Genomic DNA, 25210 nt, shown 5'->3' on the forward strand with positions numbered 1-25210 from the left:
AGTGCTTTATTTAAGAAAGGAGAGAGAGAAGTCGAGAGAGAGAGAGAGAGAGAGAGAGACGCAAACCCACAGGTTAATATTTACCTAGGTCTGAGAGAAGACTAACCCTGGCCACGGGTCAGTTGGAAGGACGGGGACAAGGACCCTCAGGAAGGAATGCCAGAATGCGAGCAGGTACAGCTCACGGGCAGCAAGGACAGGATACCCCTCAGGATTTGGGATCAGGACTGGGCTCACCAAGGTACGACCAACACCCACAGCTTCAGAAGCAACGCCAGCGTTACCCCTTTCTGCAAGTAATCCGCCAGTAACCCCGATTGGGTTTTCGAATTCCCAGCAAAGTGCTTCGCCAGCACTTAGGATTATTTCCACCCCTTAGGAGTTTGTGGAAAGTATGGACAGAGTGCTCCGCAGCACTTCAGATTGAGCACCTATAGAGTTCGTAGGGTCAGTGACAGGTCTGCTACTCGGACAAGTCGGACAATTTTCCTAAGCTAAACTAGGGCAGTTATACTGTTTTGGGGTCCCTCAGACCACCCACTAATGTTGCAAGTGACAGTTTCCCACATTATGATTGGTCAGGAGAGGTGGTGCGGTCATTACCACCTCCTAGAGTTCAGCTTTCTCATCATTATTATTCAATTTCGCACACCCGCCCCCCAGGTTCACGTTCCCAGGCATAGGATTACAGAATACAATACAAGTGTACAGCATATAGCAACAGTGTATGACAGTTCAAGGTGCAATACTGCATCTTCGGGATGGGTTCCCAGGCGCATCGGGCTTCAGGAGCCAGCTGGCTAGTTTTAGCTTCTGCGCAGTTAGGATTTTCCCCGGTCACCTGACAGGGTTCAGAGGAGCCTCAGCATGGCGTCGCTCATGTATGCCCCAGCCCACAAAGACGCGGTACATGAAAAGTAAGCAAGAACGAATTAAAATCACATATAAAACGATTACACTGTATACCATGATAAAATACTAACCAACCCTTATTTTATAATGACTATAGCATTATTGTTTAGTGCGGAAAGACAGATAGGCAAAAGCAGCGGTAGCAAGCGGAGAGCATGGTGAGAGACAAGCAGCCATATTTGCTACAGTGCGCATGAGCACAACTTCCCTCCAGAATGCGAGTGCGTCACATCACATGGGTATGACCGACGCATGCGCAGACTGAATTTCAGCGAAGCAGCCGTTTTTAGTGCAAGCTTCGTTAGTATGAAAAAAGACATACAAGCAAGCATCCTGGGGACACCCGCGTGTTTGGGAAACCATTCAATAAATGACGAACAATAGTGTTAATATGATTATACGGTTTAGGCAAGGGTTTTGTATGAGAGCAGGGCGCTTGCACGCGAATCCCAGCTCCATCACTAATGTCTCTGCTTCTTCTTTCGAGAGAGGTCTTTTGGAGAGATTAACAACGGTCATACTTTCTGGGTGCGGCTCCTGGTATCCATTCCCATGGGAGTTTTTCCTCCGTTTGTTCCTCCTCCGTTTTGCTTGCCTGTTCCTCTGGTTTTTCCTCTGTTTCCTCGTCCACGTCCTCTCTGAGCCCCTCCCTCTTGATGCTGTTCTGTCCGGTTTTGGCTCATGACCTGGAACTGCAATAAAAAATTATTCGATTTCTTTTGTTGGTTCGGGGTGGCCTCTTGGCTGATCGCTGATGAAGATGCGTCTGACAGATTCCCATCCGAAACATCACTTTCGGTTATTTCCTCTGTGGGTTTCGGAGCTCCTATTGTTGGGGCGTTGGATGTGCCCCTTTTCTCAAATAGATGGTCATATTTGTGATGAAATGTCAGTGTTCTTCCCGCTTGATAATCTTTATAGTCTCTTAGGAACTTCCGCTGTTTCTTAGCTGTTATCTCCTCTTCCCATTTATCCACTTTTTTCATCAGATTGGTCATGTGTTCCTCCAACGCTTCTTTGCTGATGATTTTACTTATTTCTTCCAGTGTTTTTTCTATTTTGGCAACCAATTTAGCACGATCTTTGATGGCATATTTTACCAAAATCTGCATCATGGTCATTGAACATGCCGAAGAGTTATTAGACCATTCTTCAAGCATTTCTTCATCCGGATTTTCGTAAGTGGGAATTGTGAATATGCGGAGCCCCGTGGTACACGTTTCACCTCAATGTACCTCTGAAGTGATTCAGCTTCCCACCACTTGGATGACTCCTTTTTGTACAGTCTTTCCAGGGAAGTAAATAGGGTTTGAAGATTGATTTTATCCGAGATATCAGGTGGGGGGTGAGTCGGATTACTACTTGTTGCCACTTGCGCAAAAAAGAGCTTGTCCGCAGTTTGCTTCCTGCGAGCTTCTAATCCCGTTGCCATGTTTGTATTTTTTTCTCCGTGCTGCAGCACTCGATGGCCGCCACAGTTGTACGTGAAAGTCACGTGAGGTGGAAATGTGTTTTTTTTATGTATTTAAACATGGTGGCACTTACTGTTTACGAGCGTGATCAAGGGTTCATCCCCGAAACGCGTCGTTATTCCCTTTTGCTAAAATAAACTATAGCTAAAGCACTCGAGGTGTCCGAGTGGTTCTTCATTGAATTTAGAACCTGGGAGCGGATATATATATATATATATATATATATATATATATATATATATATTACCTACTGGCAGTCGCCAGTAGGTATATATAGTTAGGATTTTTTCTCTATTGGATTTTTGAAAATTCTATGTCTAATAACTTTGGCGTTTGTGGACGGAATTGGCTGAAATTTTCAGGAAAATGGAACATTTTGTTTCTGAGCAGCCCCTGACAATTTGGGGGGGTTTCATCAAGGGGGTGCCGAGAAAAAAGGGGGGTCCCAAAACGCGTTTTTCCCATGTTAATTTCCATAGGGCGGTTGGCCTCACTTTTAGCTCGAACGGCTGAATGGATTTGCACGAAACTTGGCAAAATTGTAGGGACTGTTAGCCTGATGTGCCTTTGCTAGGTCTCAATATATGTGCTCCAGTGGATTTTGAGTAATTTAGGTTCAAATAAAGATATATATCTGGGCTGAGCCTAACCACACATCTGATCTGATTGGCTGTCAGCACTTCATCCAAGAAGTGTTGGCAGCCATCTTGGGACCAATATACATGATAGCACCTCATTAAAAAGCATTGTAGTTAATAGAGGGTTTTAGGACTTTAGTTACATTATAAATCATTTGTTGATGCTACCATACTCGTTTTAGGAATTGTGGTGGGTTCTAAGGTGATTTTACCATGTGAAAAAACCTTCTGCTGTGATATCATGAATATTGTTTGAAAGAAAACTAATATCTCATGATTTTCCCACAGTGGTTTGGAAGGGGATCTATAAGCTAAACTGAAAGCATATTTTCTGTAAATTCACATTATCTTTCTCAGTCATGTGAAAATGAAGTCTGACATTCTCAGTAAAACATGTACATCCAACAAGGACAGAGACTGTCAGTTGATTCCTTTGTGTTCTACTGCAGCCTCCTAGAGTGTTCTAAAGAACAACTAGAGCACTAACAGTCCTACTTATTACAAAGTTATGGCACACCTGAAGCCATCTTGATTGAAATAAAGTGGTAACTCTTAAAACATTTAATTTAAAAAGAAACAACATGAGGGGGTATATTTTGCCATAGAAAGTATGATTAGTGCTGCAGAATGAAAAATTAGGGCACATTTTGAGTGACTTCTCAAATCCTTTTCTATTTCATTAAAACATTCTGACATGCAGTCTCCCAAAATGGCCACCAGAGACAAAAGAGCCCAAATGTAGCCCAAATATCACCCAGATGTAGCCCAAGTATAGCCCAATGACAGAATGTCCCAGAGTGTTCTAAAGAACAACTAGAGCGCTAACAGTCCTACTTATTACAAAGGTATGGCACACCTGAAGCCATCTTGATTGGAATAAAGTGGTAACTCTTAAAACATTTAATTTAAAAAGAAACAACATGAGGGGGTATATTTTGCCATAGAAAGTATGATTATTGCTGCAGAATGAAAAATTAGGGCACATTTTGAGTGACTTCTCAAATCCTTTTCTATTTCATTAAAACATTCTGACATGCAGTCTCCCAAAATGGCCACCAGAGACAAAAGAGCCCAAATGTAGCCCAAATATCACCCAGATGTAGCCCAAGTATAGCCCAATAAAAGAATGTCCCAGAGTGTTCTAAAGAACAACTAGAGCGCTAACAGTCCTACTTATTACAAAGGTATAGCACACCTGAAGCCATCGTGATGGGAATAAAGTGGTAACTCTTAAAACATTTAATTTAAAAAGGAACAAAATGAGGGGGTATATTATGCAATAGGAGGTATTATTAGTGCTGCAGAAAGAAAAATTAGGGCACATTTTGAGTGACTTTTCAAATCCTCTTCTATTTCATTAAAACATTCTGACATGCAGTCTCCCAAAATGGCCACCAGAGACAAAAGAGCCTAAATGTAGCCCAAATATCACCCAGATGTAACCCAAGTATAGCCCAATGACAGAATGTCCCAGAGTGTTCTAAAGAACAACTAGAGCGCTAACAGTCTTACTTATGACAAAAGTATGTCACACCAGAAGCCATCTTGATTGGAATGAAGTGGTAAGTCTGAAAACACTCAATTTAAAAAGGAACAACATGAGGGGGTTAATTTTGCCATAGAAAGTATGATTAGTGCTTCAGAAAGAAAAATTAGGGATCATTTTGAGTGACTTCTCAAATCCTCTTCTATTTCATTAAAAAAATTCTGACATGCAGACTGAAACATGCACTTTGAATACCAGCAGCAGACGTCCCTGGTGAGCAGTAGCTTTACTACAGTGATCTAATGTGCAACTAGAGTGCTAACATTCAGAATTTATGGCAAATGTGTGACACATCTGAATGCCTTCTTGATGGAACCAAAGTAAACAAGCATTGAAAATGCAATAGATCTCGCCCTCGTTTAAGTTAAAGCCATTCTGTTTGTAATGAGGTGGCTTTTTAGCTTTGCTTTTATTAGTGTTTTTTCAACTTTCATGTAAATAACATGCATCTGTATGCATATAAGTATATGTATGCATGCATTTATGTTTGTATTTATATAGATATACAGATGATATATGTTTATATATGTATGTATATATATATATTCACTGAAAAAACCATAGGCTATAGACCATATAGAGTTAGGAATTAGCATTTACAAAACCTTGAAAATTCACTGAAAAAACCATAGGTTATAGACCATATATAGTTAGGAATTAGCATTTACAAAACCTTGAAAATTCACAGAAAAAAACATAGGTTATAGACCATATATAGTTAGGAATTCGCATTTAAAAAACCTTATTTTACTCACACAAAACCATTGAAATTCCATATATAGTTAGTTGCACTAACTATATATCGCGCACCCGCAATCCACTGCTGATGATGTCACATATTACATCATTCATGACATGGTCAGTGACATCACTGATGACATCACTGATGACATCTCAAATGACATCACTGATGACAACATCCAGTGACTGTATGTTTCTGTAAAGTTAAAATATGTCTTACATATTGAAGAATGAGTGGATGTATAAGTGTCTGGATGAAGGATTTAGTAGGTTCATGACTGACTGTATGAGTGAGTGATTAAATGTGTCTCACTGAGTGCATGGGTTAGTGACTAAACTGTCTTAATTTGTGCATCATTATGTCTGTTGTTCTGTAAACTGTTGCATGTGTTGATAAGTTGCTATATGAGTAACTATATGGGTTATTGATTGGTTGCCCAAGTATGTGTATGGGAGTGTGTGTGTGGGTGGCTGGGAGGTGTATGACTCTGTGCATAGATGTGTGAGCAGTTGATTCACTAGATGTATGGTTTCAAAAGTGCATGTGGAAACAGCTGTATGGGTGGTTGACTGTGTGCATGAGTGTATTGGTGAGTGAATGGATATCTCAGTGCTACATGTCAAAGTAAGTACATATGTAAAACACAGTACATGTGAGAGTTGACATATATAAATAACTGTGCATAAGAGCCAGTGAATGTGTGAGTGGCTGTATGGATCATTGTGAACTTGTATCAGGGATTGTATAAGAGAGTAAATATGTGTTAGTATATGTTTGAATAAGTAAAGTTTGTATAACTGTATAGTTGAGGAAATGGAGGTGTGATTGATTCTTTGCATGACTGACTAGGTGTGTGAGTAACTCCATGGATGAGTGACAGTCTGTGAGTGTCTGTTTACACTGATTGTATCTAAGGTTATATTAGAGTCTGAAGAGGTTCATCGTATTATCACATGAATGATTTCATCAGTGATGTGATCAGTAATGTCAAATGAGATGTCATCAGTGATGTCATCAGTGATGTCATTTGAGATGTCATCAGTGATGTCATTTGAGATGTCATCAGTGATGTCATCAGTGATGTCACTGACCATGTCATGAATGATGTAATATGTGACATCATCAGCAGTGGATTGCGGGTGCGCGATATATAGTTAGTGCAACTAACTATATATGGAATTTCAATGGTTTTGTGTGAGTAAAATAAGGTTTGTAAATGCGAATTCCTAACTATATATGGTCTATAACCTATGGTTTTTTCTGTGAATATATATATATATATTACCTACTGGCGGTCGCCAGTAGGTATATATAGTTAGGATTTTTTCCCTATGGCATTTTAGAAAATTCTATGTCTAATAACTTTGGCGTTTGTGGACGGAATCGGCTGAAATTTTCAGGAAAATGGCACATTTTGTTTCTGAGCAGCTCCTGGAAATTTGGGGGGGGGTCGTCAAGGGGGGGCCGAGAAAAAAGGGGGGTCCCAAAACGCGTTTTTCCCATGTTAATTTCCATAGGGCGGTTGGACTCACTTTTAGCCCGAACGGCTGAATGGATTTTCACGAAACTTGGCAAAATTGTAGGGACTGTTAGCCCGATGTGCCTTTGCTAGGTCTCAATATATGTGCTCCAGTAGTTTTTGAGAAATTAACGTTCAAAACAAGATATATATCTGTAACAGCGCTCCGGGAAGCGATCCGGTCCGCTTACTTTTCGCGAAACGGAACTTTGCGCGCAGAAAGCTGATTGGCTCTCCGGTGTCTGTCAACATTCTAAACAGTCTGGAGCGGCCGCCATCTTATCTCTCGGTAGGATCGAGAGAGAAGAAGAGGTGAAAAACGAAGGGGGAATTTAATGAAAGGGGGCAAGGTATACCCCTCTTGACCCCCTAGGATTGTTGTTGGGGTTATTAAAGGGTCCCGTGGGGAAAATAAAAAAAAAATGATTTTTCACGGTAGAAGCGCTTCACGGGCCGCGAACTGGGCCGCAAACTGGTAGCGAAACGGGAATTCGCCATTTTGTGCTTCGTTTTAATTGTTTAGAGACAAAAATTATCGCCGCACATTGGCCACAATGCATGAATATCGCTGAAAAGTCAGCGATATTCATGCATTATCCAGCAAATGCTCTTAGCCATGTTATCCACCTTCCATTGGATAACAGAAAGCTGATTGGCTCTCCGGTGTCTGTCAACATTCTAAACAGTCCGGAGCGGCCGCCATCTTATCTCTCGGTAGGATCGAGAGAGAAGAAGAGGTGAAAAACGAAGGGGGAATTTATTGAAAGGGGGCAAGGTATACCCCTCTTGACCCCCTAGGAATGTTGTTGGGGTTATTAAAGGGTCCCGTGGGGAAAATAAAAAAAAAATGATTTTTCACGGTAGAAGCGCTTCACGGGCCGCGAACTGGGCCGCAAACTGGTGGCGAAACGGGAATTCGCCATTTTGTGCTTCGTTTTAATTGTTTAGAGGCAAAAATTATCGCCGCACATCGGCCACAATGCATGAATATCGCTGAAAAGTCAGCGATATTCATGCATTATCCAGCAAATGCTCTTAGCCATGTTATCCACCTTCCATTGGATAACATGGCTAAAAACTGCTCTGTGCGTGAGCTTTTTTTTTTTTTTTTGCTGCGTGACGTTTGTTAACGTTCGATTCGATGGAAATCAGGAAGTGTTGACCACCATTTTGTCACTGCGAGTAAATATTTTGTTATAAATGAATCCTTATTGATAAACATTGTCTGCGCCATCTTGCGTTTTTGTCCAATGCCACAATTTTGTCGTGCACGGCAGCCATTTTAGATGCCTTGACCAGGGCCACTCTCTGCACGCCGCCGATCCTCAGCATGGCTCCCCACCCTCGCAAGCATCTCCCCCACGCACTGGTCACCCCCGCTCTTTCTCTCATGCATGGGCCATATACTTCCCCCCATCTGCGCTGCTCTTCTCTGAGAATCACACCCTGTGCCCGCCCGACACCTCCCTTTCACCCTATTCACTACCGCACCCTCTGACACTCCTCTTCCTCTGTGTCCGATTGTCCAGGCCGGACCTAGGCTATCACCTAGCCCTGCGGATGTAGTTTATGGCCTCAGCTGTAGAGTATCCAGACATGCCAACCTTCCCGATTCAGGCGTGAGACTACTGATTTCAGTGCTAGTCTCCCGCCTCCCGATTCCTGCAAGCAAAAACCCGGGGGCATATTACCAACAACTAGCGATAATTTTTGTCTCTAACTTGTTTAGAGACAAAAATTATCGCCGCACATCGGCGAATTTTATTGCACATAAACCTCGCTATTAGCAAGGTTTATCGCAAATGCGATAAAAAACGGCCGCAATGCATGAATATCGTTGAAAAGTCAGCGATATTCATGCATTATCCAGCCAATGCTCTTAGCCATGTTATCCACTTCCCATTGGATAACATGGCTAAAACTGCTCAGGGCAGGTGTTAGGTTTTGGAGATATTCGCGCTTAGCGCGAATATCTCCAAAAGTTGGTAATAGGAGATAGCGATGGTTAGGGACTGTTTCCAGTCGCTAAAATCTTGGCACGCCCACTTTGCATGTCATTAGTGATAAATATCACTGATATGCAAAGCGGGGCCCAAGATGGTCGCTATCTCCTTTTAGCTGTCACTAACTGGTGTTAGCGACAGCTTGGTAATAGGGAGATAATTTTATCTCTTTTTTTTTTGGCTTTTAAAGCCAAAAAAGCGGAAATAACCCCCCTTGATAATATGCCCCATGATTTCTCGGGGGTTTCAGCTGACAGGGCTTGGTATTGTGTTACGTGCTAATTCTTCCAGGAAACGTCAGAGGGTCGATGCAGGGGTTCTAGAAGGGGTGATAAACCATTTAAGCCTCATGAACAAGCGCATGGTCTTTTAAAGATTTATGAAGTACTCGGGGCGGCGGTGTGTGTGTGCCCTCTTTCAGGAGCGGGCGGGGGGGGCACTGCCAGCAACTTGCCAGGCCAGGCAGTGTTCAACACGTGTATCACCCTTTCTCTGCCTGCTATTGCGCTCCATGCTTCGGAAAGGTAAGAAAAAGAATGTGCATTTGAGTTTGAAATGTCCGATCTTGTAGCAGTACACTTGCAAAGCCCACACATGACAATAAACCGATTCAAGGCCCCATTCACCCGATTTTTTAAACATATATAGCACTCCAACAAAGTTAGATTTTAAAACTTTATTAACATTTAACTATAATGAACGGAACAAAAACTGTAAAAACATTTAAACATTTTTCACCCAAAAAAGCAACAATGGTCAGAAGCTGTCTTTTGTGCGAATAGTCCCAAGGCAGCACAACGTGCAGAGTTCTGGACGGCACCCAGGTGATGTCGCCTGGGTGCCGCACTGGTTTTGGTATCCTACAATGCTGCTCCGAAAATTGGCGTGGGGCGTCCCGGGTGGTGTGGGGGGAGGCCTCGTCAGTAGCGGTCTGTTGTGCGAATAGTCCCAAGGCAGCAGAACGCGCTGAGATGTTGATGGCACCCAGGTGATGTCCAGTAAACTGCCGCACTGGTTTTGGTATCCTACAATGCTGCTCCGAAAATTTGCGTGCGGCGGCCCGGGGGGGGGGGGGGGCGTGGGGGAGGCGGCGTGAACGGGCCTCCCCAGGTGGCGGCCATCCAGCTGAGTTGCGCCCGCTCTTGCGGCTACAGCGTCTCGCTCACCATGTTGTTGAGTTGCTCCCACTCTTGCAGTGCAGCGATAGGTGCCTGCCACATGACTCTTAAAATGGCGGACGGCTCTTCGGTTTTGGGCCTGGTCCACTGAAATGGCCCTGGGACACCTTGGAACTCGGACGCTTGCCTGCTAGGGCTTGGGCTCCATTCTCGAAAAGCGTCCCCTCAGCCGTGAAGATTCTACAAAAGTCTTGGGGGCCCCCGACTCCCGCGGGCTTCCGGTGGGGAGCGGCTGCCATGATTGCTCGCGGAATGACCACGACGGAGCCACGAGATGGTGGTGCTCTCATGCTGACGCCAGCTTCAGTCTGAATGATCCAGAAACAAGGTGGGGTTTTCATCGTTTGGGAAAAAAAATGTTCTAAACCAATGAAAAGTGTTATTTTTAGGTCATATGACCAAGCCTTCCATCTTTAGGAAACCAAAAGTAAAATGATCCAATGAAAAGTTTTATAAACAAGTCACATGACCTGTTATGCGGCATAGGGCTACAAAAAGCGTAGAAAATCCGTTGGCACGTGAGGCGGCGTCAGTAGCGGACCGATGTGCGAATAGGCCGAAGGCAGCACAACGCGCTGAGATCCGGATGGCACCGAGGTGGTGTCAAGCAAATTGCCGCACTGGTGTGGCCATCCTACAATGCTGCGCCGAAAGACGGCGTGTCCAGCTGAGTTCCGGTCACTCTTGCGGTACAGTGAGTCGAACGTGCCGAGATCCGGATGGCACCGAGGTTGTGTCCAGCAAGTTGCCGCACTGGTGTGGCCATCCTACAATGCTGTGCCGAAAGTCGGCGTGGGGTGCCCCGTTGGCTTATGAGGTGATGTCAGTAGTGGACCGATGTGTGAATAGGTCGGAACCAGCACAAGGCGCCAAGATCCGAATGGCAAGTCCTGGATATTGAGTGCCATAGTTGAGAGTTCTGAGAAGTGCTTGTAAGACTATCTGAAGCTTATTTGCACCTGCTGCAGCTTCACTGTTGCCCAAGGTGGTGTCCAGCAAATTGCTGCAGTGGTGTGGCCATCCTACAATGCTGCGCCGAAAGACGGCGTGTCCAGCTGAGTTCCGGTCACTCTTGCGGTACAGTGAGTCGAACGCGCCGAGATCCGGATGGCACCGAGGTTGTGTCCAGCAAGTTGCCGCACTGGTGTGGCCATCCTACAATGCTGCACCGAAAGACGGCGTGACCAGCTGAGTTCCGGTCACTCTTGCGGTACAGTGACTCGAACGCTCCGAGATCCGGATGGCACCGAGGTGGTGTCCAGCAAGTTGCCGCACTGGTGTGGCCATCCTACAATGCTGCGCCGAAAGTCAGTGTGGGGTGCCCCGTTGGCTTATGAGGTGATGTCAGTAGTGGACCGATGTGTGAATAGGTCGGAAGCAGCACAAGGCGCCCTGCACTGTTGAGCTTTTTTCAATGCCTGTTTTTTGTTGTTTCCCCTCCATCAAAAACAAAAAACAAAAATATAAAACTGTGCAAAAATACAAAATTTTTTTTAGAAAAGCAGTGCTTGTAAGACTGTCTGAAGCTCTTTTGCACCTGCTGCAGCTTCACTATTGCCCTGGTGTGGACAAAGATCGCCCATGACTTAGGCTGATTGAGAGTTTGTAGAAAAATGGCTTCAGATTTTCCACATATTACTCTTCAACATTCTTCCTAAATGTAACAATGTGAGACTCACTAGGAGAACGGCTGTTTATCTTTCCTTTCAAAATGCTGCGAACAATATTTTCTGAATGGAAGACACCATCTTGTAGCATAAAGGGCCGAAAGGGGTTCTGGTCTGGCCGATTGTTGGTGGAGACATTTTGACTATATCTTGGACCTGCCCGGCCTCGCCCAAAATGGCGCCGGTATAAATGGGACTCGTAACTCCTTGCCCGCAAATGTATATCTAGAAAATGTTATTGTAAGTGGCCCTGTCTTATTTTAATTACAAAATGTACGTCCACCGATTCCGCAACTGTTAGACACCTTAGTTCTTGCAACCTAATGGCCCGCTCGTTACGTTCCTCTACAGTGTAAATGTCTCCTCATCATATACGATTTCAGTTTGCTCCGTGGCCGGCCCAGGTGGTTATAGGCCCGTATTTGTATACTGACATTTTCACAATAAAGGTTTTTAAATCAAACACGGTAGTAGTATTTACATTGGTAAAGTTTTTACTTTTAGTCACTGTTTTCGAATCAGTAAAAGGCAAGTGAAATAAAGCAGTCCAATTACATGACGGATAAAAGGTATAATATGTAGGAACGTAGTAAAGATAAATGGTCAAGGGCAGTTGTGTTTTCCACTCCTGCAACATAAAGTGATCGATAAGAATCTGATAATCAGGCGTATCGGCGACTAAGACAGCAGGCCCAGTCTCTTTTACTCAACGGCTCCATCATGGAACGAAGAAACGCCCTTTTTCTCGAAAAAGGAATATATTTTACTTGCAGGACAGTTGTAAATTTTCCGGGAAAGTACATTAGCCTGGAATATTATAACATATATGTTTTAAAAAAAATAATGTTCGAAAAAAATAAAAAGCGTAATTTTTAGGTCATATGACCAAGCTTTTCATCATTAAAATAACAAAAGTAAAATGAACCAATGAAAAGTTTTATTAACAAGTCACATGACCTGTTATGCTTACGTTACGCGCTGCGCGCCGCGCCCCGGATCACTTCCGGGTGCGCTAACGCGGCGTGTCATATAACGCATTACGCGACAACGTAGGTCAAGAATATAGTCAAAATGTCTCCACCAACCAGCGTTCGGAACACAACCCCTTTCAGCAGTCCAAAAAGTTCTGTTAAATGACAACAGAGGGGACAGGCAACAAGAACCATCAGTCAAAGAGGGGAGGGCAAGTTCTTCTCTTCCGGGTCATGTTGGGGCGCTACCGGAACTGATCGAATTGGTAGTCTACAGTGTTTCTGGATGTTTCAGACTAAAGCTGGCGTCAGCATGAGAGCACTACCATCTCGTAGCTCCGTCGTGGCCATTCCACGAGCAATCATGGCAGCCGCTCCCCACCAGAAGCCTGCGGGAGTCGGGGGCCCCCAAGACTTTTGTAGAATCTTCACGGCTGAGGGGACGCTTTCGAGAATGGGACCCAAGCCCTATCAGGGAAGCGTCCGAGTTCCAAGGTGTCCCAGGGCCATTTTAGTGGACCAGGCCCAAAACCGAAGAGCCGGCCGCCATTTTGAGAGTCCTGTGGCAGCCGCCTATCGCTGCACCGCAAGAGCGGGAGCAACTTAACTACATGGTGAGCGAGACGCTGTAGTCGCAAGAGCGGGCGGTAAACAGCTGAATGGCGGAAGAGGCACAGTGTAGCAAAAGCGGGCGGAATGGCAACTAAAACGGTAAAGGGGCGCCCCACTACAGCGTGTCTTCAGGTCAAACGGATTGTGGGACAAAGTCCAGAATAGAAGAGTCATCAAAAGGCAAAAAGTTCCGCCGGACCCCGGGAGCCGGCCGCCTATGTCGGGGGCGATCTCAGGCTACACCAGTGCTATAAGACTTGGAGAGGGGGTCGGAGCCAAGCGTCTTCTCCGAGTCCGTGTCATCACACCGCCCTTCGGGGGCCTCCGTCAAGCGGTTTAGGGAGGTACCATATAACATTGTTTTCAAATGCAGTCAGGTCCACAAACGACCCTCACTTACTTTGAGAATAGTGAAGCTGCAGTAGGTGGAAATAAGCTTCAGACAGTCTTACAAGCACTGCTTTTGTAAACATTTTTTGTTTTTTTTGTATTTTTGCACAGTTTTATATTTTTTTTTTGTTTTTGATGGAGGGGAAACGACAAAGCACAGGCATTGAAAAAGGCTCAAACTCAGAACTCTGAACTATGGCACCCAATATCCAGGACTTTCCATCCGGATCTTGGCGCCTTGTGCTGCTTCCGACCTATTCACACATCGGTCCACTACTGACATCATCTTATAAACCAACGTTATGTAAATAGTTATTTAATAAAATGTTTTACCCTGTTTCTTTGCTGGTGTGTTGTCTATATTTTTAATATTTGCATAGGGTTTGTCGTTATTTTGGGCGGGGTGGGTGACGGAGCCGAGCTGTCTTGCAGCCCTCATGGTGTGGAGCTCAGTTCATCTCACTATTTTCGTATTTCTCATGAAGGGTTGTTTATAATATTTCTATTTTAGCGAGGTCAAAAAGAGATCCAATTAGTGGCCTACTGATTTTGCTCGATTACTTTTATTTTTTTACACGATTTTTCACGATCTGAAAAGACTAAACAGAGTATTGCGACGTTGTGCTTGTTTGTAAATAGAGAATGAACCAAAGAGAATCAATTGAAAAACAGTAAATGCTTGGATAATAATCAATCAAATGGAGAGACAAGCAGGCAGGACGGATTGCAACGGGGGTAAAGGCCTGCGTTAACTACTCTTCACTATCTGCAAAGAGAGAGTACTACTAAGAGAAAAGAGGGGAGGGGGGCAGCGTTCCGAGCACATCAGCGTGCATAAATACGAAAATGTTTTTATCTATCACGTACTTGACATTTTAAAGCTTTTCATATTTGCTATTAAAAAACCAATGAAATTCACAGAAAAAAAACATAGGTTATAGTGGATATATAGTTAGGAATTTGCATTTACAAAACCTTGAAAATTCAATGAAAAAACCATTGGTTTTAGGCCATATATAGTTAGGGATTTGCATTTACAAAACCTTATTTTACTCGCATAAAAGCATTGAAATTCCATATATAGTTATAAGCGCTAACTATATATCGCGCACCCGCAATCCACTGCTGATGATGTCACATATTACATCATTCATGACATGGTTAGTGACATCACTGATGACATCACTGATGACATCTCAAATGACATCACTGATGACATCACTGAAAACATCTCATTTGACATGACTGATAACATCACTGATGATATCATTCATGTGATAATACCATGAACCTCTTCAGACTCTAATATAACCTTAGATACAATCAGTGTAAACAGACAGTCACAGACTGTCACTCATCCATGGAGTTACTCACACACCTAGTCAGTTGGGCCAAAAATCAATCACACCTCCATTTTCTCAACTATACAGTTATACACACCTTACTTATTCAAACATATACTAACACATATTTACTTTACTCTCTTATACAATCTCTGATACATGTTCACAATGATCCATACAGCCACTCACACATTCACTGGCTCTTATGCACAGTTATTTATAGATGTCAACTCTCACATGTACTGTGTTTTACATATGTACTTAATTTGACATGTAGCACTGAGATATCCATTCACTCACTAATACACTCATGCACAGTCAACCGCCCATACAGCTGTTTGCACATGCACTTTTGAATCTATACATATAGTGAATCAACTACTCACACATCTATGTACAGAGTCACATACCTTCCAGCCACCCATACACACACACTCAGTTTCCCATACAAATACTTGGACAACCAATCAATAACCCATACAGTTACTCATATAGCTACTGATCAACATATGCAGCAGTTTGTAGAACAACAGATATAATGATGCACAAATTAAAACAGTTTAGTCACTAACCCATGCACTCAGTGAGACACATTTAATCACTCACTCAATCAGTCAGTCAGTCATGCACCTAGTAAATCCTTCATCCAGACACTTATATATCCACTCATTCTTCAATATGTAAAACATATTTTAACTTTACAGAAACATACAGTCACTGGATGTTGTAATCAGTGATGTCATCAGTGATGTCATTTGAGATGTCATCAGTGATGTCATCAGTGATGTCACTAACCATGTCATGAATGATGTAATATGTGACATCATCAGCAGTGGATTGCGGGTGCGCGATATATAGTTAGCGCTTATAACTATATATGGAATTTCAATGGTTTTATGCGAGTAAAATAAGGTTTTGTAAATGCAAATCCCTAACTATATATGGCCTAAAACCAATGGTTTTTTCATTGAATTTTCAAGGTTTTGTAAATGCAAATTCCTAACTATATATCCACTATAACCTATGGTTTTTTCTGTGAATATATATATATATATATATATATATATATATATATATATATATATATATATATATATATATATATATATATAAATTCACTGAAAAAACCATAGGTTATAGACCATATATAGTTAGGAATTCGCATTTACAAAACCTTATTTTACTCACACAAAACCATTGAAATTCCATATATAGTTAGTTGCACTAACTATATATCGCGCACCCGCAATCCACTGCTGATGATGTAACATATTACATCATTCATGACATGGTCAGTGACATCACTGATGACATCACTGATGACATCTCAAATGACATCACTGATGACATCTCAAATGACATCACTGATGACATCACTGATGACATCTCATTTGACATTACTGATCACATCACTGATGAAATCATTCATGTGATAATACGATGAACCTCTTCAGACTCTAATATAACCTTAGATACAATCAGTGTAAACAGACACTCACAGACTGTCACTCATCCATGGAGTTACTCACACACCTAGTCAGTCATGCAAAGAATCAATCACACCTCCATTTCCTCAACTATACAGTTATACAAACTTTACTTATTCAAACATATACTAACACATATTTACTCTCTTATACAATCCCTGATACAAGTTCACAATGATCCATACAGCCACTCACACATTCACTGGCTCTTATGCACAGTTATTTATATATGTCAACTCTCACATGTACTGTGTTTTACATATGTACTTACTTTGACATGTAGCACTGAGATATCCATTCACTCACCAATACACTCATGCACACAGTCAACCACCCATACAGCTGTTTCCACATGCACTTTTGAAACCATACATCTAATGAATCAACTGCTCACACATCTATGCACAGAGTCATACACCTCCCAGCCACCCACACACACACTCAGTCTCCCATACACATACTTGGGCAACCAATCAATAACCCATATAGTTACTCATATAGCAACTTATCAACACATGCAACAGTTTACAGAACAACAGACATAATGATGCACAAATTAAGACAGTTTAGTCACTAACCCATGCACTCAGTGAGACACATTTAATCACTCACTCATACAGTCAGTCATGAACCTACTAAATCCTTCATCCAGACACTTATACATCCACTCATTCTTCAATATGTAAGACATATTTTAACTTTACAGAAACATACAGTCACTGGATGTTGTCATCAGTGATGTCATCAGTGATGTCATTTGAGATGTCATCAGTGATGTCACTGACCATGTCATGAATGATGTAATATGTGACATCATCAGCAGTGGATTGCGGGTGCGCGATATATAGTTAGTGCAACTAACTATATATGGAATTTCAATGGTTTTGTGTGAGTAAAATAAGGTTTTGTAAATGCGAATTCCTAACTATATATGGTCTATAACCTATGGTTTTTTCTGTGAATTTTCAAGGTTTTGTAAATGCTAATTCCTAACTATATATGGTCTATAACCTATGGTTTTTTCAGTGAATTTTCAAGGTTTTGTAAATGCTAATTCCTAACTCTATATGGTCTATAGCCTATGTTTTTTTCAGTGAATATATATATATACATACATATAAAAACATATATCATCTGTACATCTATATAAATACAAACATAAATGCATGCATACATATACTTATATGCATACAGATGCATGTTATTTACATGAAAGTTGAAAAAACACTAATAAAAGCAAAGCTAAAAAGCCACCTCATTACAAACAGAATGGGTTTAACTTAAACGAGGGCGAGATCTATTGCATTTTCAATGCTTGTTTACTTTGGTTCCATCAAGAAGGCATTCAGATGTGTCACACATTTGCCATAAATTCTGAATGTTAGCACTCTAGTTGCACATTAGATCACTGTAGTAAAGCTACTGCTCACCAGGGACGTCTGCTGCTGGTATTCAAAGTGCATGTTTCAGTCTGCATGTCAGAATTTTTTTAATGAAATAGAAGAGGATTTGAGAAGTCACTCAAAATGATCCCTAATTTTTCTTTCTGAAGCACTAATCATACTTTCTATGGCAAAATTAACCCCCTCATGTTGTTCCTTTTTAAATTGAGTGTTTTCAGACTTACCACTTCATTCCAATCAAGATGGCTTCTGGTGTGACATACTTTTGTCATAAGTAAGACTGTTAGCGCTCTAGTTGTTCTTTAGAACACTCTGGGACATTCTGTCATTGGGCTATACTTGGGTTACATCTGGGTGATATTTGGGCTACATTTAGGCTCCTTTGTCTCTGGTGGCCATCTTGGGAGACTGTATGTCAGAATTTTTTAATGAAATTGAAGAGAGTTTGAGAAGTCACTCAAAATGTGCCCTAATTTTTCTTTCTGCAGCACTAATCATAATTCATATGGCAAAATATACCCCCTCATTTTGTTCCTTTTTAAATTAAATGTTTTAAGAGTTACCACTTTATTCCAATCAAGATGGCTTCAGGTGTGCCATACCTTTGTAATAAGTAGGACTGTTAGCGCTCTAGTTGTTCTTTAGAACACTCTGGGACATTCTGTCATTGGGCTATACTTGGGCTACATCTGGGTGATATTTGGGCTACATTTGGGCTCTTTTGTCTCTGGTGGCCATTTTGGGAGACTGCATGTCAGAATTTTTTAATGAAATAGAAGAGGATTTGAAAAGTCACTCAAAATGTGCCCTAATTTTTCTTTCTGCAGCACTAATAATACCTTCTATTGCATAATATACCCCCTCATTTTGTTCCTTTTTAAATTAAATGTTTTAAGAGTTACCACTTTATTCCCATCACGATGGCTTCAGGTGTGCTATACCTTTGTAATAAGTAGGACTGTTAGCGCTCTAGTTGTTCTTTAGAACACTCTGGGACATTCTGTTATTGGGCTATACTTGGGCTACATCTGGGTGATATTTGGGCTACATTTGGGCTCTTTTGTCCCTGGTGGCCATTTTGGGAGACTGCTGTCAGAATGTTTTAATGAAATAGAAAAGGATTTGAGAAGTCACTCAAAATGTGCCCTAATTTTTCATTCTGCAGCACTAATCATACTTTCTATGGCAAAATATACCCCCTCATGTTGTTTCTTTTTAAATTAAATGTTTTAAGAGTTACCACTTTATTCCAATCAAGATGGCTTCAGGTGTGCCATACCTTTGTAATAAGTAGGACTGTTAGCGCTCTAGTTGTTCTTTAGAACACTCTGGGACATTCTGTCATTGGGCTACACTTGGGCTACATCTGGGTGATATTTGGGCTACATTTGGGCTCTTTTGTCTCTGGGGGCCATTTTGGGAGACTGCATGTCAGAATGTTATAATGAAATAGAAAAGGATTTGAGAAGTCACTCAAAATGTGCCCTAATTTTTCATTCTGCAGCACTAATCATACTTTCTATGGCAAAATATACCCCCTCATGTTGTTTCTTTTTAAATTAAATGTTTTAAGAGTTACCACTTTATTTCAATCAAGATGGCTTCAGGTGTGCCATAACTTTGTAATAAGTAGGACTGTTAGCGCTCTAGTTGTTCTTTAGAACACTCTAGGAGGCTGCAGTAGAACACAAAGGAATCAACTGACAGTCTCTGTCCTTGTTGGATGTACATGTTTTACTGAGAATGTCAGACTTCATTTTCACATGACTGAGAAAGATAATGTGAATTTACAGAAAATATGCTTTCAGTTTAGCTTATAGATCCCCTTCCAAACCACTGTGGGAAAATCATGAGATATTAGTTTTCTTTCAAACAATATTCATGATATCACAGCAGAAGGTTTTTTCACATGGTAAAATCACCTTAGAACCCACCACAATTCCTAAAACGAGTATGGTAGCATCAACAAATGATTTATAATGTAACTAAAGTCCTAAAACCCTCTATTAACTACAATGCTTTTTAATGAGGTGCTATCATGTATATTGGTCCCAAGATGGCTGCCAACACTTCTTGGATGAAGTGCTGACAGCCAATCAGATCAGATGTGTGGTTAGGCTCCGCCCAGATATATATCTTTATTTGAACCTAAATTACTCAAAATCCACTGGAGCACATATATTGAGACCTAGCAAAGGCACATCGGGCTAACAGTCCCTACAATTTTGCCAAGTTTCGTGCAAATCCATTCAGCTGTTCGAGCTAAAAGTGAGGCCAACCGCCCTATGGAAATTAACATGGGAAAAACGCGTTTTGGGACCCCCCTTTTTTCTCGGCCCCCCCTTGATGAAACCCCCCCAAATTGTCAGGGGCTGCTCAGAAACAAAATGTTCCCTTTTCCTGAAAATTTAAGCCAATTCCGTCCACAAACGCCAAAGTTATTAGACATAGAATTTTCAAAAATCCAATAGAGAAAAAATCCTAACTATATATACCTACTGGCGACTGCCAGTAGGTAATATATATATATATATATATATATATATATATATATATATATATATATATATATATATATATATATATATATATATATATATATATATATATATATATATATATATATATATATATATATATATTAAAGTAGTAAACCTCAAATATTCAAATATATACCATTAATATGTGTCACTAATATTATTTAATACTATATAAAAATATATGCTCATAAACACACACACACACACACACATATATATATTGATAGATATATATTTCAACAACAACTCCATCTTCGAGGCCCCCCAACCCTGCAGGCAAGCTGTGGTGGATCTTAGCAAGCTGAGGTGCATACCTCACTTGTCTCCCTTTCTCTGCTCCAAGAATGGAAATATGCAGCAATCCTTAGGTCCACAAAGTAGGCAAGCGGGTCATGCTGCCCCCATCCAATAATCCAACAACAACTCCATTGTCGGGTCCCCTACCATGCTGGGCGGACGTGGCTTCTGTAAACGGAGATTCCCATAATACAAATCCTGAAAAAGAAGAGTGCAACTACCCAGATCCGGAGATGGCAGCAGTTTATTTATAAAATGACACAGGCTGCATCAACTGTCCAGCAAAATACCAAGGAAGCATGCACTACAAACTGCATTTACCATAATGCTAAGGGGCGAACTGTGCTGGGATGTCAGCAGTGTGCTCCCACCCCTTCCTGTTTGAAAAGGCTCCCTTGAGCCATTGAGCTGACGAGCTTCTGGAGATGCACCTGTGCGCCTCTGAGAGGTATTGAGACCTGTGAGAATTGTGGCAGCCTACTCATCCACCCCAGATGTAAAATCGTTTTTTGTTTATCTCTACTGATGAAGGATATTATCCAAAAACACATGTGTCTAGAGATGTACAGCACTAACCTGCACCAACTTTGGTGGAACACTCATGCAAAATGGCAAGTAATCATGCACTACAAACTGCATTTACCATAATGCTAAGGGGCGAACTGTGCTGGGAGGTCAGCAGCGTGCTCCCACCCCTTCCTGTTTGAAAAGGCTCCCTTGAGCCATTGAGCTGACGAGCTTGTGGAGATGCACCTGTGCACCTGTGAGAGGTACTGAGACCGGCAAGAATTGTGGCATTCTGCTCAGCCACCCCAGATGGAAATCGTTTTTTGTTTATCTCTACTGATGAAGGATATTATCCAGAAACACATGTGTCTAGAGATGTACAGCACTAACCTGCACCAACTTTGACGGAACACTCCAGCAAAATACCAAGTAAGCATGCACTAAAAACTGCATATCCCGTAATGCTAATGAGCGAACTGTGCTCTGAGGTCAGCAGTGTGCTCCCACCCCTTCCTGTATTAACTGTTTGCTCAACCACCCATTTTGGCTAAAGGGTCTTGTTCACAGGTGAGTTCCAACTCTGTCAAGTCCCTGGAGCTTATAAAGTGAATATGTCACATACCTGTGTGCTCTCGTGTTACAGTTCCCATATTTCGAGTTGTGTTGTAGTATACTGCATGCAATACCAAATAGCGTATTTTCAATACTGCAATATTGTTCCATCATTTTTCAAGCAAAGGTATTTTCCATGACAAAGAAGGGGGCTGGCACACTTAGGGGTCGATTCTGATTCCGGAAACGAATCCGTACGATGATTCGTATTTGTAGCCATTTCCGTACGAATCTTACAAATCCGTCCGAATCGCGTAGTACGATCCGTAGGTCAGAAATACATCAGAATCAGTGCGAACCGTACGAAAAACAAGGTCAAATCCGTACGACTTAGGCTCTCACAGTGAACCGTACGATTCGTAAACATGCCATAGGACCCGCCAAGTACGATCCGGATTGGGTAATATGTACACGATTCGTGCGGAACACGTTGCGTATAGGCAATTCCTATGGAGAGCCACACATTTACATACGCCTCATACCTTTAATCTCAAGGGGTGTAGGCACGGGGTGTATGCACCGTACACCTACGACCTTGGGGGGTATGAACCATACCGATATGCACCGTTCATGGGGTGTATGCATGGGGACATACGCACCGTACCCCTGAAATCCAGGGGTGTACGCACCGTACCCCAATGCACCGTACCCCTGCCATCATGGGGTGTTCGCACTGTACCCGGGGGGCCTGTATCGTACGGATTTCGAGGCGAAATCCGCTTTTATGAACGTTTTAATCTCCCGTACAGAAAGAGTCGTACAGAGTGCTGTCAATACGAATCATACTTGCTGGGTCATACAAAGCTGCTTCGATCCGTATGGACATCGCGTACTGCGTGTTCCGAGCGGAACCATATGGATTATTGAGTCGTACGGTCCTTGGTACGATTCGTACAGAGAACTGCATTGTGTGCACATCGTACTACATCATACGTACGGGGACGATTCAGGATACGATTCGTATGGGAAAAATTATCCGTACGGCGCTTCGGAGTGGATTTTCCCAAATCGGAATCGACCTCTTAATGAATTCATTGCTGCTACTAAATAAAATAAAGTCTCTACGTCAGTGCGTCATGAGGTCCGTATCTTACCAAGCTGAGGTGTATACCTCGATTGTCTCCCTTTCTCACCTCCAAGAATGAAAATATCCGCAATGCTTAGTCCCACAAGGAGGCAAGCGGGTCATGACTCCATTCAATGCTCCAAAAATCACTCCATCATTGGGGGCCACCAACCCTGCAGGGCGGCCATGGCTGTTGGAGACAGAGATTCCCATAATACAAATCCAGAAAAAGAAGAGTACCACTACCCAGATCCGGAGACAGCAGTATTTTCTTTATAAACTGACACAGGCTGCATCAACGGAGTGACTGGGTATGAGAGTAGCTCTATAGGTGACTGACTCAGTTTGTGAGTGGCTGTAGGAGTGTATGAGTGGATATGTCAATGGCTGTATTGGAGACTGAGTGGATGAATGAGTGGCTGTATGGGTGAGCAAGTGGATGTGTTAGTGTAGATCTATGAATCAATGAATGGGTGTGTAACTACTGGTATGGGTCTGTGAATGGATTTGTGAATGGCTGTGTGGGAGTGGGTGTATTAAATGTTCTATGGGGTGTGAGTGGGCGCATCAGTGATTCTGTGGATGATGCCATCAGTGATGTCACTGATCATGTCATATGGCTGAGATACCCGCCACCCCCTCTCAACACAATCCCCAAAAGGAGGGAAACCGGAAACCGTTCTTGAAGTTTTTGGAAGTGGGAGGGAGTGACCCTCCCGGCCGTTTTTATTAAAACAAAATTAAAAACATTAAACGTTTCATGTTATGTACAATTTCATTACCACATTGCGATGTTTGGCTAACCTTAACAGATTCTCTAATACAGAGGTTCTCCTAGCCGAACTAACATCTTACAAAACATTTCTTGAAATATTGAAATTGTACATCCTAACGTTTAAGGGCCAACGGCAAGGTCATAACCGGTGTCAAGATCCCTAACCAGACTTACCCCTCCCACTTGGGAGGGGCGACAGCACGGAGGCGTACCTCAAGTGCAACTACTACCAATTTCCCTTGACTTGACGGGGGCACCTAAAAACTCAACGCCAGTTAAAGGTCGTTCGAAGACTCGTGTGAGGTATCTAGAAGGTATCGTAGACCTCCCCCCAACCCCACACAACTTACCGCATCTGCCGTCGCAGATGTCACTGGCCCCGGGAAATTCCCCAGGAGGGGGCTGTAACCCCTCCTACAAAGGAAGGGGCCTTGACCGCCTTTCCTTTACTTCCGGCGACCCATCCTTAGAAGGGACCGCCTCCCCATTGAGGGGCCAATGGCCACCTCTCCCGAGCGCTCCCATCCGTGTTGGGTGACGCCCACTCATAGGGATCTTCTAATTAGTGCTCACCGATCATGACCTTACCGCCTACCAAAATAAATACGACAATGCTAACTAAACCTAAGAATACATTGGCCACTATGACCGAAAGAGCATGCTTAAAAATCAACACTATATCCGAATCTCTTTAATCGCAAAACCTACACAAAATAGACCATTCTTTATTATACTCAACATCAACATGATACTATCACAACCTGTAAACAAAACAGAAACAGAATTATTGATCAACTTTATTACAAACAACTGGCTGTATTCAGGGGCTGGTGGGTGGGTCAAAATTGGCTCTTCGTTCTGTCTCGAGCTCACGTGCAGCGAGGAGGTGCAGCTTCAGAGCACAAGAACAAGAGGATGTCTTCTGGTCTTGCGTCCCTTTTTATCCGTCTTCAGGGCGCGCGTAAACCCGCCCCTGCCTGCCCCGAGGGCATGGCTGGCTGCGTCAGTGCCTAGGCCAGCCCACTCTAGGGCGGGAAAAAGCGCGCCCCGGCTACGCCGCTTCGGGCATACCAGCCGAGACGCGCCTCCCGCCCAAAAATGGCTTCCCGGGGGGATCGAGGCACTCCGCCATACGTTCGGGGGGACCGAGTGGTCGCCCCTTTCCATATGGCTGAGATACCCGCCACCCCCTCTCAACACAATCCCCAAAAGGAGGGAAACCGGAAACCGTTCTTGAAGTTTTTGGAAGTGGGAGGGAGTGACCCTCCCGGCCGTATTTATTAAAACAAAATTAAAAACATTAAACGTTTCATGTTATGTACAATTTCATTACCACATTGCGATGTTTGGCTAACCTTAACAGATTCTCTAATACAGAGGTTCTCCTAGCCGAACTAACATCTTACAAAACATTTCTTGAAATATTGAAATTGTACATCCTAACGTTTAAGGGCCAACGGCAAGGTCATAACCGGTGTCAAAATCCCTAACCAGACTTACCCCTCCCACTTGGGAGGGGCGACAGCACGG

The sequence above is a fragment of the Lissotriton vulgaris genome, chromosome 7, assembly GCF_964263255.1.
Source record: "Lissotriton vulgaris chromosome 7, aLisVul1.2, whole genome shotgun sequence".
Taxonomy (NCBI): domain Eukaryota; kingdom Metazoa; phylum Chordata; class Amphibia; order Caudata; family Salamandridae; genus Lissotriton; species Lissotriton vulgaris.